Source organism: Amborella trichopoda, chromosome 9 (genome assembly GCF_054954075.1).
Source record: "Amborella trichopoda isolate Santa Cruz 75 chromosome 9, AtrichopodaSantaCruz75HAP2 v2.0, whole genome shotgun sequence".
In the NCBI taxonomy this organism is placed as follows: domain Eukaryota; kingdom Viridiplantae; phylum Streptophyta; class Magnoliopsida; order Amborellales; family Amborellaceae; genus Amborella; species Amborella trichopoda.
In genome coordinates this window covers 53,728,499-53,747,574 of record NC_142344.1, presented here as the reverse complement: position 1 = coordinate 53,747,574, position 19,076 = coordinate 53,728,499, and the positions used below count along the sequence as shown (strand labels likewise).

Here is a 19,076-nt window from a genome sequence, read left to right as displayed (position 1 = left end):
ACAAAAAAAGCATGAACCTTGCACTTCTAGAAACAGCCTAACGAATGATTTGTGTTTAATAAAGAATGCTTCCATTTTGTAAAATATTTCATATGTCATCATGTAAAACGTCTTGGGAGTATATTATTGAAAGGAAAAAGTTTTGAAATCTTAAAATATAGAATTAAGGTGCTCCTTGAAAATCATTTAAAAATTTTGTTTTGAAAGTTGAAAATAATATCTAATTGATTATCTTAACATCAAGATGCATAAATATAGAAAAAAAAAATAGCCTAAAATTAGCGCAAAATAGTTCATCTAGCAGTACATTATCTAGACCGTCCACTTTCAAGATTTTCATGCAGCTTGATTTTGATCTTTCTGGAGTTTAAACTTTTATAATTAGAAATAAAAATAGATTCTCGCACTATCCTAAAAAATTGTAACACTAAAATTCCATCTCTTGACAAAATTTGGAGGTTAACCTTACTTTGATTGTTTACAGTTGCAACTTTATGCAAACCGTACCCTTTTTAGAATTAAAGTGAAGACGTTCATTAAACTAGATAAATTTATGAGGAAAAAAATTCAATAATTTGGTTGCAATGTTTAAGACGGGAATATTCATTTCGATTATTGAAAATTGTGAGAGTTTTTAAAGTTTTGAGAAAATAGCTGCATATTAAGACAGAGGGAGATGGATTATTAAAGGATAAGGATGATGTAACTTAAAACCTAAGTTTAATCAGGTTAACTATAGCCCATTTGGAATGGGTAAACAACTCCAACAAGCAAGGAATTAATTGATAAATTCGGGAAAACTTGTTTTTTTATTGATTATTCTTTGACAAAAAAAAGACCAAAAATGATTTTTATGGGTTGTTGTTTTAACAAGGTCATTGTTGAGGAAAAACAATGATGAATATTGAAAGCAACCATGAAAGAAAGTAAAAAGAAAGCATTTAACTATCACAAAATGTGATATTTTAACGGGCTTAAGTCATATCTTATGACTTATATCCACGGAAGAATAATGTAGAGCTCTACTTATTTGTTCTCTAGAGATTACAATACTTATTTGTCCACCAGATCTTACAATGAGAAACAAAGCCCAAAAGCTTTCAAATAATTGTCCCTCTCTACAAAACCCCTTTTACATCAAGAGTAGCAACACTCAATCTAATGGGTTCTTTTTTCACACTTCTCACTCTAAAAGAGGGTGGATGATACCTAAGAAGAGTATACCACATTTTCTCTTCTAAAACAAGAGAGGCTTTCAACCCCTTTTACGAGAAAGGCTGCTCAAGGTTTGCAAGATGTTTTGTCTTAGAGTGATATGCTGTATTGTTTGCAAGATGAATCGCACTCTGATTATCACAATTCAGAACATACTTCTTTTGTCTTACCATAAACTGATCAGGCAACCTCCTCAACCAAATTATTTACTTTGCTCTCTATTAATGCAACAAACTCATCTACAATTGATGACAAGAAACCAATATTATGTAACCTTCACATCCAACTAACTACACACTCACCAACTATGAAAATACAACCTGCAGTGGGCTTTGTAGTCTCACTATAGCCTCGATAATCTGCATCCATAAAACCAATAACTTTAAGTGGCAAACTTGTTTAAACTTAAAATTTCAGTAGCGAAAACACACTCTCGATATGATTTCCGGTGTAAGCTCCATTAATCGGAGGTAGATTATTGGCATTCTATCCAATTATGGATACACAGAAAATCGAACAAAAATAGCCTCTCTTTTGTGGAGCACCGGCTACACTGGCTAATATTTGCCTCAAAACCAGATAAAGAAAATACTAAGGAAAACAAGGGATGTTTTGGAAATGAATTTGGAAATAGCTAGCATAAACTATGAGTAAATTTGTGCTACTTAGAGTTTGGGTTGAGGGATCAAAATGTTGGTTGAGCTAACTGTAGTTGCAGAGGGACTCAGGAAAATAAGGCTAGGGTTTGATTGAATTAGGGTGTGAGGGAGGCTCGGGTGAGCCAGAGTTTTGGCACAGGTGAAATCGGGGTCGGGCCCAAAACAAGTCCAAAAAGGAGCAAGTTATAAGAAAAAGATGGGCGCCACCAATCCTCCACATCCCAATCGACCGTTGGGAGCCCTTTTAGGGAAAAACGAGTTGGGATATTTAGGAGGCTTAACGCCCCCCTTTAAAATATTTTGATTTTGATTTTGATTTTGATTTTGATGTTTATAATTTGTGGTTTAGACTAAGGTTTGATTAATTTAGGTTAGTCAAGGTTGATTGAGTGGGCTAATCTAGGTTAGGAGTTTTCAATCCATGGTCTTACGCGGGAATAGAAGGTGTCATGTCTGGCTCTAGCCTGGGTAGGCTAGTTCTAACCTAACCAAGCAGGTTTAAGGGAGGGATCAAGCCTATTTAGGAAGGTTTCAAGTGTTACTAACTTAGCTCAGGCTTTAACTAAATGGCTTCAAGTGCAATTACTTATGGTGTATTAGAGGTGGAGGGGGTGCAGGGGTTATGGTGTATGGGTGTACAAGTGTAATATGGTACCTAGTGTGGTTTAAGCTAGGAAATTGGGCGAAAAGTTTAGAAAAGCTTTAGCCAGGTTCTTATGGTTTCCATGGTTTTTTTTATTTCTTGGAATTTCCTCAATTAAAAAAAATTGGTTGTCTACACAACTTCTAAATTAGAGACATACACTCGATGTGCTCTTCAAATACAGAAGAATCGACTTCTTTGTTTGCCAATGCTCCATCCTAGGCCATACATAACATGAAACAACTCCGACTACATGGGCAATATTTGGCTTACTATAAGCCATTGCATACATTAACCTACCCATGGAGAAAGACTAAAAAACATTTTTCATTTTGCTTTTTTTGCCTTATTCATTAGAGAGTCATTTTTCGACAATTCAAACTCTACATCGAATAGTATGGTAATAGTTTCACAATCGATTATATTAAAATATTCAAGAACATTAGAAATGTATTCATATTGACTTAACCTATGCTCACCTTGCTCTCTGTGAATGTGCATGCCAATATTTTCCTATTCATCCAAGGATCTTTGGTGGTAAAATGTTTAGACATATCAAGCATTTGACGTTTGATTTTTTTTGGATCATTGTCGGCTACCAACATATCATTAACATAAAACAATAAAGCAGTAAAAAAAACTGCATTTTGATCCCTTAAAATAGGCACAATAATCAAATCCGCACATAGAATACTATTCTTATTGCATAAAACTTTCACTTTTCTTTTATTATTGCATGGATGCTTGTTTCAAGCCATTCAAATCTTTTTTCAACTTACAAACTAAGTTAGGATTAGTTTTGTTCTCAAAACCCTACGCTTGGCACATTTAGATCTCTTCTTTCAAATCACCATGTAAAAAGGCAATTTCAATGTCAATCTCTTCTAGCCCAAAATTCAAATATGCAAAAAAAAAAAAGAAAAAATCTAATAGAGCGACTTTTTATAACAAGAGAAAAAAATTCATGAAAATCAACATTACCTTTTACCACAAGATTGCCTTTACATCACAAGAAGCCATCAACGTCCCACCTAACTACATACATCCATCTATTTTTTAATGCTTTCTTCTTATGTGGATCTCATACCAATTCCAATGTACTATTTAATGCAAGGTATCAATCTCATCTTCCATTGTCTTTTATCATTTATCAACATTAGGACAATTTTGAGTCTATTGAAAAGACTCAAGTTCACCACCATCAGTGAGTTCAACTTCAACTTAACATAAAGAAAGAGAATACCCTTGTGTGGGGTTGTAGGGCCTTGTCATGCTGAGTCGCTCAACACAATGGAAAAATTCACGCTCATAACAAGCACGCCATGTACAATCGGACGCCTCTTCTTTACAAGTTCTCGCTCTCTCTCTCTCTGCAACAACTCACAATATACTTCTCTCTACGGGGCCCTCTCCAAAGACTCCCGATAACCTTTATAACCTCACCTTTAATGCCCACTGTAAGGCCTAATTGACCACCCTCAATTGCCCTTCCCATATGCAATGCTTCAAGATAAACTCCTACCCCTATCTAAACCTTATAAAAAAAATAGCAGATTCGTATTTTATTGCCCATATAAATATTTGATTGGTCTGGGAAATGAGGCAACAAATATTCCAACCTTATCTTGCTAAAAATTAACTCAAATCAAAACATTCTCCTACCAAATTAAAGCTAGAACAAGATTCTAACAACCTTATTATTTCTATGTTGGTCCAGGGGACCAAAATTGTCTAGTCCTTCTATACGGCTTTCGCCACTCGCGCCGGCACGGCCCCGCCGGTGTGTGCGAGAGTCGTTGATGACTCTCAACGTGTTGACCTTCTCAATTGTTGTTCAAGTGTAACTGATTACCTTTTTAATTTTCCATGGAACTATCATTATGAATCCTCATTAATCGTATATCATCTCTATTACTAATATCACACCCATCAACATTATCTTAAATATGAAACTCTTACACTTGCCAAGGTAAGATATTAGAATTTTGGACTTATATATCCACAATAAGTCATTCTTGCTTTTTATCTACTTGTTTCTTTTCAAGAGACATCACATCCTCATTAAAGAGAACATACTAGCTCAAATGATTACAAGCAAACAACACATCCTCATTAAGGTTCTCTTTGATGCAGATTGACTTGAATAATTGGATTCTAATTTTAAGAATCACCTTAAAGTCATGGGATGAATAATTTCCAACAAAGAAACATAATTTTTGAGTTCATAAACCTTCATCCGACTCTTTGGGGACTGATTCTTTTAGGCACCTTTTCGAGTGTCTTCAAAACTGTGGTTTCACGTTGGTAACTAGGATAAGTGGACTACATCCCAACAAATAGAAATCCAAGGAGTCCGAAATATTTTAAGTAAACATACATTTTCCTCTCACTCGAGCATATAATCTTTTTGAAACTTGAAGTTATACTAAGTTGTTTACTTCTCTTTCCTTGTGTTATTTTTTCGCATCTGACGATTAACAATATCTAAGTTATTTGCTCGATGTCAATTAGAAATACCACTCATCTTTCTATACATTGTTTCATTTTTTGGAGTGGTTTTCAGACCATCATAAATATTTCTAATGATGAAACAATATATTTCGTTACTATTTGAAGGTGACCTTACTTTGATTGTTTAGAGCCGCAGCCTTATACAAACCACACAAATTTTATTCAACATATCTTGAAAAAAACATTCCTAAGATTGATCAGAAACCACCCAAATTTTGGATGGCCGTTTCCAAGTGTTTTAAAAACTCAAAATCCACTCTTTGGAAATAGACATTTAGTTAGTTTTAGTTCGATCCTAAAATTATAGATCAATTAAACCCTCTTAAGTAGCTCTTTTGCCCAAGGGAGAAAATATGCTTAAAATAGAGAGGAGTACATTTAAAAAAGAGAAAACACTGACAATAAAGAAAGAAAGTTTCGCGAGTTAAAGAGGATAAAGGAATTTAGTTAGTAAAAGAGAATGAATTACTGATAATAGAGAGGAGTACATAGAGTTGAAGAGGAATAGGGATAATATGAAGGGAGGGTCGAGGGTTTATATAGAGGAGTTCAAGAGTTGCATAAGCCTAAACGACTTCATAGTTTGAGTTAAGACCACGCTATATTTAGCCTATTTCGTTTCATAATTGGTAATAAATCGCTTTAGAGATTCTCAGGCTCCTAGGACTCCATATTTCTATGTCTCATAAATCTAGTGATGGCAATGGACCAGGACCTGGGACCCGACAGGTAGGGTCAAATTGGACTCAGAGGATCGGGTCCAGGCTCAAATCTTGGACCCAAACATTATTTTCAGGTTCGGGTGTCACATTTTCCAATTTACAAAAATATATTAAAATACAATTAAATACATAGATATTTTATTTTTTGGGTCAGATCCAGTTAGATTCAGTCAGGTCCGGGTCTGGATCCGGCCCATATTATATTTTCAGGTCCGGTCCCATAGTAGTTTTTCAGGTCCGGGTTCGGCCAGCCACCCCTACATAAATCTAGCCCCTGATATTTCTCTCTTATACTTTAAAGCCTTGAAATCTGTGCTTACCTAGAAAATATTCTCATAAATCCAGGCTTAATGTGATTTTCCTCTGAAGTCTATGAATTGGGTACTTACCTAAATAATCCTCTCTTTTTGCCTTTCAAAGAATTTACCGAAAGTTATAAAAATAAATTAAAATAGCAAACCTTTTTTATTGCTAGTTTTTTTAATATGAAAACTAATGAAAATATTGGAATGTTATGTTAGATTTTTCTTTGGTATTTCTAAAAACAGTAGTGTTCATGATCCTGAGGACACCAAACAAGCCCATGTTTGACATGGCAGCCGCCACTTGACATTCCAGCCTCTGTAAAAATACCCATCACTCCATTCGTTCATTGTCAAATTCAAAGCACCCTTATGCACACAAAAAAAAAAAATAACTGTAAAAAGAATAAAAAATGAAAAAGTTAAGGATTATACCACTGTGAAGCACAGATGTACCTACAAGATCCAAGCTCCTTTCAGTAAATTTAAAGTTTTTCTCAAAAATATAAAAAATGCAAGCTTTTTTCTCAAAAAATCATGCATGTAGATTTTTACACCCAAAAATCAAAAGAAAAATACATACCTCATTTATCAGATTTAGGAATTGAAACATTATGTAGGATTTGGGGTTCAACAAGCTGTGCCCTGCGCAATAGCAAAGGTACAGGAAGATCCGTTTTCCAACACAAATGAGCACAGGAATAAGCCAATTGATCACAGACGCCCAAGCTCTTGAAGGAATGATTTGAAGGTATGATCTCTCTTCCGCATGAAGGGGGAAGAGAAGAAAGGAGCCTAATTTTAGATGTGAGAGAGAGAGGGTTGAAGGTATGATTCTCTTTTGCATGAAGGGGGAAGACAATAAAGGAGGCTAATTTTAGATCCGAGAGAGATGGGCCCCAACATAAAAGAATTGCTTGTTTTTAGTTTCAGGCCAAAACCTTAAAATTTTTACACCCACCAAGACAGAAACTGTTGGGTTCATGTGGCCTTTAAAGGCCAGTGCTTGTAAAATGAAATGATATAGTGGAACATGAACTCAGTGGGAGTGTAGTCCCTCGTTGACCATGCTAAGCAAACGATAGTTTGCTACTACTGATCTGTGCTTAATGATCTAGGCCAGTCGGTTGGAAAAAACCCATATTACGTGAGCATGAAGAACAAACCAATGAGGGTTTAGCCCTTGATGAAGTCGAAAACATGCCCGGATGAGTGAGTCAAGGGATTGTGTGACCCCTGTGTGTGATGGTGGCCTACAGAAACGGGGCCAAAGCCTCATCCATGTGCCATCACATGGCATGCATATCGATAGATCGTTAGAAAAAGCTAGAAATCCACCTTTTAGGGTAAAGCGTATGGATGTGCGAGAGATACTCCTATGCACCATAGGAGTTGTGGTCGCATCAAGTCCAGGTGACCTTGACTCGTCTCTAGGGGAGGACTTGAAATCCACAGACTGAGATTGCAATCTCTTGGCTCATCGGCCGGACTTTGGTGACCCGCTAATGAGCCCCTGCTTGGACTGTGAGCCATGAGAAACACTGGGTCGGTCTGATAAAGTAAGTGTGGTCTGTAGTCCACAATTGAAGGTGGAGTGCCCCATGATTGTTGATTCCTAAACCATATGGATCTTTTTCCCATCAAATTAATTTAATTGTATTTGTTTTATGATGGAATTATTTTAATATTACTATTTGAATTTTTCTGAACCCCTGGATATTTTATTTATAATTTTGGATTTATAAAATTAAAGATATTGATTTTACAATTATTTAAATATTCAAATAATATTCTAAAATCTTGTTATTAATTTTAAATATATAAAAATATCATGGGGGCCCATTGTACATATGGGCCCGCTATATTTTTAAAAAGTGGGGCCATGAGTGCCTCCCTTGGGTGGCACGCCCCACCCTTATCCTCTTTTCTATTTTGTGGTGATATGACATGTGGCCATATGGTTGAAAGATATTGACTTGATATATCTTTGAAATATTTTGTGGAAAGATTGAGTAGACTTCTGCTATTTTATGGTATGCACAATATTTTGATTAGATTTAATTTATTTAATTTCTATTGATGAGAAAATAGTTTAGGAAAGGGGGATAATGGTTCATGTACCTTCCATAATGTTGATGGCCCATCTATGAAATGGATGGCTCAGATCTCTCACCTCACAAGTCACCATTGATCGACGGTCTATGTTCAATCTCACAAGGAGATGCAAGCCAAAGAAAACCCTAAGAAACCATAATCTTATTCAAAGCTTATAAAAAGGGATTGTCTCTACCAAAAAATCTATACACCCTATTTTTCTATCTCTCTCTTAGGAAAGTTTATCTCTCTTATGTTTGATCTCTCTCTCCCACATTGTGATTTTTCTATCTCTCTCTTAAGAAAGTTTATCTCTCTTATGTTTGATCTCTCTCCCACATTGTGAAAGAACCTAACGGTTTAGATTATGGAATTCTTTTCTTCTATCTCTCAAATATGGATTTATGGCTAAGGGTTTTAGGGTTTAGCAAAAAGATAATCCATCTCTCTCAAACTAGGTTGCCAAAAGAATTCACCTAGGGTTTGCGTTTGTGATCAAAGGGGTTCATGTTCTATTCGTATGGCTTGGGCAAAATTTGCTTTCTAGGTTCAATATTGAAGCCAGATCATTGATCCTGCGCCATCGGATGGTGGTGACTCAGTATGGGGTATAATAAGTCTGGTTGAGGTAATCTCCTACACTCTTCATTTTGTTTCTTGCAATCTTATCTTTTATTTTCAAGCATAGGGCATAGTTGTTTCAATGGCATCAAGTTGTTAAGATCTTGGTTTTATTGTTATGTTGATTTTATTTTGAAATTTATCTTATTATAATAAAGACCACATGTAAGTGATCTTTTGCCAAAAAAAAAAAAGGTGAAAAAAAAATAATATTAATAATAATAAATAAATGAAAAGATATATTCTCCAGTAAATAATCACATAGGTCTTTCTTTCATAAGCCAACTACTGACTTCCAATTTCACACAAAAGCTCAAAAAAGTCTACACACAATAATGGAATCAACTACTAGCCTCCAATTTCAGGCCAAAACTTTAAAAATCTTAAACCCAGAAACACAAAAGGAAGCTACCAATCCTCAACTTCTAGCCAAAAACAGAACAATTTCGGCTATAGACTAGTCTAATTTGGATCGAAGAAGGAGAGAGCATGTTGCAAGGTTGCAGGGGTGGTTGGATGGCTAAACAAAAGGGAATTACTAGGAGATGTTTATTTTTTCTTTTTTCTATTAATCATTCATTCTCATCCGGATGGAATTATCATTACTCGTCAATTAAGTGCCTCGTGAATGAGCTTGTTCCATTATACTAGTTAATTTTTCTCGGTAATCGAAAGATGAAAGATATGGGTCAAAATATCTCTTGAGATAGAGAGTATTTTATTGATAGGGACTCCCCGCTCCGCACAACACTGCCCAAACCAAACTTAAAAGTTGGCTTACGAGCAGGAGCACGCCGTTAAAGAGATCTCTAATAGAAGCCAACCTGTCTCCAATACATGGATACCATAAAGTTTAAAGTGCCATTGAACTAGGAAATTAAATCTGGTGAACAATTAACGTCTTCAGTAGCATTGATCTTAGGAGGAGGAGCATAGAGTATTGGCTTGAACGCAAAAACGCCATTGAAAACATCGAAGTCGGGATGGTTTTTCCTAAGAAATTTAAATTTCTTTATCCTATTATTTCTGCTTCTTAAATTGTATAGCTCCACTGTAAATTTTAAGTGGTTGAAAAGGAGGAGATAATAACCATGCAGAGCAATGTTAAGGCGGCTATACACGACCTCATCCTCAGTAATGCTCAATGTGGCCACCTCCTTGTGTGGCCCCAATTCCCATATTGCTAGCTTGCCCGCCGCGTTGCTCGATTCTGAGTATGATCTATAAGCCAGACACGCACGCCTTCTCACTGGAGGAGAAAAATTGGAATTGGAACGAGTCATCCCAATATACCGAGTCAGGTAATGGTAAAGCAATATCTTCCCACTCTTGCAGTCCCCTATTAAAACTTGGCTTGGTGAACTTATCATAAAGACCATAACATACCCCTGAAGGGCATATCTTCAAACCACTCCCCCCATCATACCAACCTACTGTGAATTCATTGTAGGCACAGTTCCCTCTCTCCACCCTTTTCCAACTTCCGATCGACGAGTTAAACATCCAATATTTAGGATACACATTGCCTCCACATATCCCAGCCAGTTTGCAAAATAAAAATATCTTAAATATTTGGTTAAGTGGGTCGAACACGTTGCCTCCACATATCCCAGCCTGTTCGCAAAATAACAATTTCTTAAATATTTGGTTAACTGGGTCCAAATAGAACCTATAAGTAGATTGTCTCTCTTCAGAATCGACCCATAAATCGGCTCAGTGTGGAGCTCAGGGATGAAGAGTCGAAATGGAACCCATAAATCGGCTCGGTGTGGAGCTCAGGATAGCAACGTAATCTTGAGTTATCGGATTGCACATGTAGAACTGCCTGGGTTCCCAAGAGTATCTCCCACGATAGTTCATTGTTCGGTCATAGCAAACCAGGCCATAGTTCATTGTTCCGTCTTAGCAAATCTGGCCTTGGCATGCCGCCCCTCTGAACGAGTTATAACCTCTTATTTTAAATGTCTCACTTTTCAAGATGCTAGACCTACTGATAGGGAGGATATCTTTTTTCCAGCAATAATAGCAAACGGATCTGAAAATGGGTACTGATAGGGAAGATACCTTTTCTTCCTGTAATAATAGCAAACGGAGCTGAAAATGGATGGGAAGGTACGAGAAATTGGATTTGGGTGAAGTAGAGAGAAGACAAAGGTTGTTGCCATGATTTGCACACGCAACTCGGCCAATAATAGCAAACGGATCTGAAAATGGATCGGAAATGGCCAGGAATTGGATTTGGATGACATAAACGGCCGCAAATGGATCTGAAAATGGATCGAAAAGGGCCAGGAATTGGATTTGAATGAAATAGAGAGAAAACGAAAGTTGTTATCATGATTTCCACACGCACCTCAACCGGCCAATTGATTTTATCGGGCGTACTGAAAAGATTATAACAAGAACCTCACACTGAAGATGAATATGAGTTGAAGATGAATATGGAAGGAGATAAATATGAAGGGAGGGTCGATGAGCAATTGAGCATAGAAAGTTAGAAGATGAATAAGATGAATATGGAGGGCCGATAGAGAGTTGAAGATAAATATGAAGGGAGGGTCGAGGGTTTACATGGAGGAATTTAAGAGATACAAGAAAAAAAAAATACTTTGTTTTTTTAATTTGACTCGTACTAATATTAGGACACCTTTATTTTTGGGTAGAAATTCCTTGTAACTGTATGAGGACTACTGTATTTTGAGTGAACACCATATGCCATCTTTAAGCTATTTCGATTCAAGATCGGTAACAAAATCTCTTGAGAAATTATTACTCTCCTAGGACTCCTTATCTCCATCACTCATAAATCCACAGCCCCCAATATTTCTCTCCGAGAAGGCCTTGAATTTGGTATCTAGGAATAATATCGGTTCTTATAAATTTATCTCTTAGAAGTCCTTCACTCGCTGCTTACTAAGAAATATCTTCTCATAAATCTAGCCCCTCTGAGGTTTCCCTCTATCTCAAGTCCATGAATTGGTTACTTAACTAAAATAAATATTATCTTCTTGAACAACTTTCAAAGAATTTACCAAAAATTTTAAAAATAAATTAAAATAGATAACCTTTTTCAATTCCAGCTTTTTTTAATATGGAAAATTACAAAAACATGTTATTAATAAATTTTCATTTGCTATATTTTAAAAAAGTGGTGTTCTTGAATCCTGATGACACTTCATAAAAAAATCTATGATTCTATACCACTAAACCGGAGCTTTTCAACTTTTGATACAGTTTTTTGGATCCATATGTGTTTTAGAATTTGTATTATGTTTTGTTGAATAATTTTTTGAGTCGTTGCTCTTTATTAAAACTCATCAGAATTAAAGGGGAATTTAAATTAGGGATTTTATAATGGGTAATATTAGGGTGCTCACAACTATTTTATAATTCTATTCAACAAATTTTGACATTTATATATAAACTTGTTTTGTATATGAAGTAATTTTTTAGTAAGGGTATTTTTGATCGGGTGTGACATCGCCCACATGAGCATTAATACCACTAGTGATGGGTGTGACATCACCCACATGAGCATTAATCCCACTAGTACTCCATGTAGGTGATGTATGATGTCACACTCTTCCTAATAACTAAAAATGTCTTGCATTCTTCCTAATAATAAAAAATTGACCAAAAATATATGTTTTATGCTCCATTTACAAAATAAGGATATAGAAATATCCAAATTTTGTTGAGTAAAATGATAAATTACTCTATAGAGCACCATTAGAGCTCCCTCTATACCACTATACCACTAGAGAAATGTCACACCAAAGGCATATCACACTGACACCCTCTTAATGACCAAAAATACCCTGGTTAAAAAAATGCTCCATATATAAAATAAACATATAGAAGTGTCCAAAATTTATTGAGTAAAATGATAAATTATTCTATAGTGTGGGCAGCCTAACATAACCCTATATATATATATATATATATATATATATATATATATATATATATATATATATATAGGATAATATAAAGTTCACAACCCTTCAAATTACAAAAGTTATTGATAGAATGATTTGTGAATGGTGGATTTACTAACTTTGTGGTTCATTTTATAAAAAAAAATTACTTTTTGTGATATCTTCATCAATAATAATAGTAATTTTGTAAATATCACTACAAGACAATGGGGTACTTTTGTTATCTCCATCAGGGAAAACACTGGAATTTTTACTAAAGGATAAAGGCACTCTAACAAATAAAGTTTCAGGACAACTTCCAAAATGTCAATGTACTTTTGTGAAAAATTCAAATTGGCTTTGCTTAATGGTAAAGTTACCTATTTAAATAATGTTTTAATAAAAAATTAATCATTGTTTTGATAAATGCACCCATCACAACCTCTTCTAAGTTTGTATTTTGAAGGGTTGTTAACTCTATATATATATATATATATATATATATATATATATATATATATATATATATATATATATATATATATATATATATATATATATATATATATATATATATATATATATATATATATATATATATATATATATATATAGGAACCCAGTACGCAATGCCTATAGGCAAAAATAAATAGTAATTTCATATACCCCCATCACCGTCCAAAGTTCATCGCACGGTCACGATTGTCCAGTAGTGTTTTATTTTTCATTTTTTTTATACAAATCGGAATGATCTGAATTTTAGAACGTGTATTCATCAAATTATAGAGGGATCGTAGAAAATTATAAAAAAAAATTTTATATTAAAAAAATTGACCAAAATACCCCCAAAATGTTTTGAGGTATTTTAGTCAATTTATTTTTTACGGATAATTTTTTTTATATTTTTATTAGATGCGCTTCAGTAAGATGTACATACCCTCTAAATTTCAAGTCATTCTGATTTATAGAAAAAATAAATAAAAAATAAAATACTATCGGACAAACATGATCGCGTGATGAAATTTGAAATGTGATGAGAGTAGACGAAATCACTATTCATTTTCTCCTACAAACGTTGGAAAGACTTTTTCATATATATATATATATATATATATATATATTATGTAGGATTCTAGCTCAGGTGCTTGTCCATTGCCACCCCTAGATTTATGAGAGATAGAGATAAAGAGTCCTAGGGGAGTCCGAATTCCTAAAGCTATTTATTACCAATTTTGAAACGAAATAGGCTAAATGTAGCATGGTCTTAACTCAAAATAAAAAGTCGTTTACGCTTTATACAACTCTTCAACTCCTCTATATAAACCCTCGACCCTCCCTTCATATTATTCCTATTCCTCTTCAAACTCGTGTATTTCTCTCTACTTTGAGTTATTCATCCTCTTCAACTAAGTAAAGTCTTCACCTTCTTTTACTTCCGAAACTTTTTTTATTTACAGCGTTTTTTCTTTTTAAATAAACCATGTCCCGATTTTTCTCTGGGTTCGTGTTTCATCTATATATCTATTTATATCTATATTACATAACAAAACCAAATTTAAGAGATAGACGCATGTAGCAAAAATAAAAAAATGAACCTCTTTGGAGAGGATGTAGGGCGTGTAACCTTAAAATAGATAGACTTCATGGTATACTTCCATCATTTGGAAAAAAAAATCTTTGAGATAAAGACTCTCTTGCGGTAGGTAACCCTAGGTAGTAGACCCTAAAAAAGAAAAATGAAGATGGGTGAGAAAAATTCTAATTAGGAGAGGAAGGCATGTGTATCCATATATTGGGACATAAAATTACCGTGGGTAATAGATCCTAAAAAAGAAAAATAGAGTTAATTGGAAGATAAATATTACTTTGAACAAATGGGTAGAGAGTGGAGGGAAGATACAATTGTGGGAGATAAAGGAAAGACGGCAAGATAAGGAAAAGATCCCAAAAATATGTGCGTGAGGGATGGAGAGGGAGAGGCCTAATTTCTAATATTATACATTATTATTATTTTAAAATTAATGGAAACAATACATGTAAAAATTATTACATTCCATCTCCAAAAATAAAACACTAAAAAATATTCAAAAGATTTAGTATCACGAGTTGCAACTAAAATAAACCCTAAAATCCGTCTCTAAAAAAATCTCTCAAAAATATTAGCAAAGGTTTAATATTAAGGTTTAGAATATCTCTAACCTCCTAAAATATATCTTTGTACGAGGAAAAAAGATATTTTATGCCCCTTGTGGTTTTGAACGAGGAAAAAGCGGCTTTATTTAGTCTTCCTATATATGGATCCAAAATATCTATAAACATATGAAAATCTTGGAAATGGACAGTATAGAAAATATATTGCAAAATGCACTATTTTGGAGACTTAAATTGTTTTAATTTTTCATGGTTATATATATATCGATGTCGAGATAATCAATCAAAGGGTTTTTCAACATTAAAACTACCTTTTCCGATGGAATTTTGAGATGCATCGGTAGTTTTATATTATAAGGTAGCATCCTTATGTAAACCTTTTCCTTAATCTAATGATTATAACACTATATAAAACATTTGGGGATAAAAAAGTGCTTTTGAGACCTTTATCTAACCATCTCAATAAAATGGATGGCTTATATTAATTGGGCTAGAATGAAAACTTTCTAGAGCATTTTTTCAAAAAAAAAATTTTGTGATTGTTCTTCAGAATGAAAAGAGTGTACATTTAAAAATTCGTGTCAAACAAATGTCTCTAACATGGTTTTTGAAGACAGCTACATTATACTACTATACAATCGTTGCATGAAATAATTTCCCTATATATATATATATATATATATATAGCTAAATCTAAAAATAAGCCCGCTCCTTTAATAAAACCACTAAACGATTATAGCTTTTCAAAAATACTCAAAAGAATAAATAAAAGAGAAACTAGTCAGAGAGAACCTACTATACCAGAGTTAAAACAAGAGATTAATGAGATAAAAACAGAAGTTAAACAACTTAAAAATAGAATTAGAATACTAGAACTCAATACCAAATTCTCTGAAAATGTTTCAGACGAAGACGAATTAGAATTTGATTAATTAATAAAAAATAATAAACCTCTTATAATCAATGAAAAACCTGAATCTTCTGAAAAGACAGAAAATAATACTCTAAATCTTATAAATAAAGTTATTATGCAAAATTGGTTTACATTAGCAAAAATTATTGTAAATAATGACTACAATTTTCAGTCCTTAGCTTTAATTGATTCAGGTGCAGACTTAAATTGTATCAATAAAGGATTAGTTCCCAGTAAATACTTCGATAAAACCACTCAAATTCTTAATACCGTTGATGGTAGTAGACTTATTATTAATTATAAACTGTCTAAAGCTACTGTTTGTAACAATGGACATTGTTTTCCAACACTTTTTATCATGGTTAAAGGATTAAGTCAATCAAAAATCTTAGGAATATCATTTCTAAGTCTGTTTTATCCTCTAACAATAGACAATACTGGAATAGAATCTATTATAGTTGGACAAAAGGTTAAGTTTGAATTTATTGATAAACCAAAAATAAAAGAACTTAATAACATGAAACAAAAAATAGATAACAAATACAAATTTTTATGTTCTTTAAAAATAGAAGTAAAATATAAACTAATAGAAAAACAGTTAGCACTTCCAGAAAATAAACAAAGAATTGAAAATCTTCGAAGCCACATAGAAATAGAAGTTTGTAATGATTTACCTAATGCTTTCTGGGAAAGGAAAAAGCATATGGTTAGCTTACCATATGAAAAAGGATTTGATAAAAGCAAAATACCTACTAAGGCAAGGCCTATTCAAATGAATACCAAACTTCTAGAAATGTAAAAAAGAAATAGACGACTTATTAAATAAAGGATTAATTAGAAAAAGTGCTTCCCCATGAAGCTGTGCTGCATTCTATGTAAATAATGCAGCAGAAAAAGAACAAGAAGTTCCAAGACTTGTAATCAATGATAAGCCTTTAAATAAAGTCCTGAAATCGATAAGATATCTCATACCAAATAAAAAAGATTTACTAGATAGATTAGTGAATGCATGTATCTTTTCTAAATTCGACTTAAAATCTGGATATTAGCAAATCCAGATAAATGAAAAGGATAAATATAAAACAGCCTTTAATGTGCCTTTTAGCCAATATGAGTGGAATGATAGTTCATTAATGCTAGGACCTATTTAACAAACCTATTTAACACTTAAAACTTATCTTATTTAAACAACCATTCTTAGATATCCAAAATATATAAAAAAGAGAATTATCAGAATTAGAGAAAAAGGAGCTACATCTAATAGAATCCAACTAGTATAAGTATTTGCGAATATTTTAACACTGAATATAAATTTCAATTGCATCTATATAAAACAAGGTTAAACAAACTTTTATTACATATAGTAAGAAACTATTACAGACTAAGCAACTATTGAAAACAACATATTATAAACAAAGTACAAGAAACTTATTGTACACATGCAGAAGCTGGTAAACAACTTCCATTCATCAGAACAGTATGAAGGTAGAGAATTATAATTACAGACACCCATGGAAACATGATACAGAGAATTACAGAATAGAGGTTACCCGGGAAGCACAACTTAGTATTAAGATGAAGCAAACTTCCGGTAGTAGCTTGTAGAGACTTAGGCTATTTCTAAAAGAAGAAGAGGGAAGAAAAGAGCTGAGAGTAAAAAAGGTAGGGAAAAGCTAAGAGTAGAGAGAGAGCTCTAAGAAGCCTTTGAAATTTTTCGATGCCTTCCTTCTTTGACTTCTCTCTCTATATAGAGGTTCGACAGCGGATGGATGGCTTTAGATGGAAGTCGTCTTTACAGGTGGACGGCTGGATAGCATGCTGACAGCGGGTGGTAGACAGGATTTGGATGGATGTGTTAGTGGAGATAGACTTGTTTGGACTGAAGCGTCAGCAGAACTGGACCCCTTTTGGACTGGAGCGTCGGTGGAGCGAGACCTTTTGGACGAACGTGTCGGTGGAGAGATTCCTTTTGGACAGACGCGTCAGTGGAGAGGGACAGGTGAGGAGTCTCTACTGTAGTCGTCGGGACAGGTGGAGAATCTCTACTGTAGCTGTTGGGACATGCAGGAAATCTTTCATGTATTTAATATTTTATTTGTATTTCTGGCTTTTTCCGGGTCTTCAGGCTACTCGGGTTTCTGAGAAAACTCGAACATGTTCTAGCTTTCGTATTCTTCAGTATCTTGGTGTTCTTCTTCTATGTCTTCATTTTGTTGAGAAGATTCTTTTTCAGCTTCTTCTTCAAAGATTTGTAAGAGCTGTTTCTCCAACTCTTCTTTAGTGCCTGAGGGTTGCGTTTTTTCATTTGACGGATATATTCATAAATATTATATGGGTTTCCATATGGTGATGAGGATGGTTCAGATATTTTTTGTAATGCTATTTTGCCTGGGTTCAGACTATTATTCTTGAACACATCCCACCATTTGATAAAAATCTTCCTTCCCAATCGAGGTATATATTCAAAATTATTTGTAGTATTTTCAGATATTTCATATTTTCATTTCATAATCCATGGTATTTGGTAGATAGCCATGAAATATAAATGGTAATCTATGTTGGGATCTTTCCCATTAGATTCAACAAACCTTGCTTGAGATACCTGCAAGTTTTCTGGTAAGATTTGGGATCCTGATCCCCAAATCATAAACCAATTACGGAACCAATTTAGGAATATTTCAGTGATTGACATTTTGAACTGTAGAAACCATGTATGGGAATTATTGGGATTTTGTATAGCAAATATCTTATGGCAGGCATCGATGTATTCAACATATCGAAAATATTTATTAGAGAATTCTCTTGCCTGGAGTTTCTTTGCTCGAGAAGGGTCTGTTCCCCATTCATTCTATGATATAATATTTCTAATTTGCATTTTGGAGTATGCCACTATATTTGTATTCTTATGATAATAATGAACCAGGGAGATCGAGCATGTTTCTAGTAAAACAACCTCGTACAGGGTTTTATTCCCGTTAGAGGGATTGAGGTTTTTACATAAATATAGGCTGGCTATTTTATTTGGGTCAAGCATAGCATGTTCACATTCTATTATGGAGTCAATTAAGAAGGTAGTTTCCTCAAACTGGGATTTTCCCGTAGAGGACATTTTCTTAGGAATGGGTGACTAAATGAAAACTGGAGTTTGGGAATATGTAGGTTGGCTTGAGTATTCAGGGTAATTTATTGTAGGACTAGATGGTGATAAAGGTGGATATTGAGCTAATGGTGATCCAGAAGAAGTTGGTATTATGTCCATACGAGCTTTGCACTTTGGGCTAGTCATATTTGTATTTGTATTAGTATTATTTATTGCTTGCTCTTGCTC

The 19,076-nt window shown here is 34.0% G+C and overlaps 1 long non-coding RNA gene across 1 annotated transcript; it reads right to left on the bottom strand.

The window, feature by feature from the left end:
- Positions 1 to 1,042: 1,042 nt before the first annotated feature.
- On the bottom strand, positions 1,043 to 6,879 carry LOC148780656 (uncharacterized). The gene is made up of 2 exons (XR_016040102.1): positions 6,636 to 6,879; positions 1,043 to 1,574 (listed from the first exon to the last, which is right to left on the bottom strand). It is a non-coding gene; the product is annotated as an uncharacterized LOC148780656 (long non-coding RNA).
- Between the last annotated feature and the right edge of the window lie 12,197 nt (positions 6,880 to 19,076).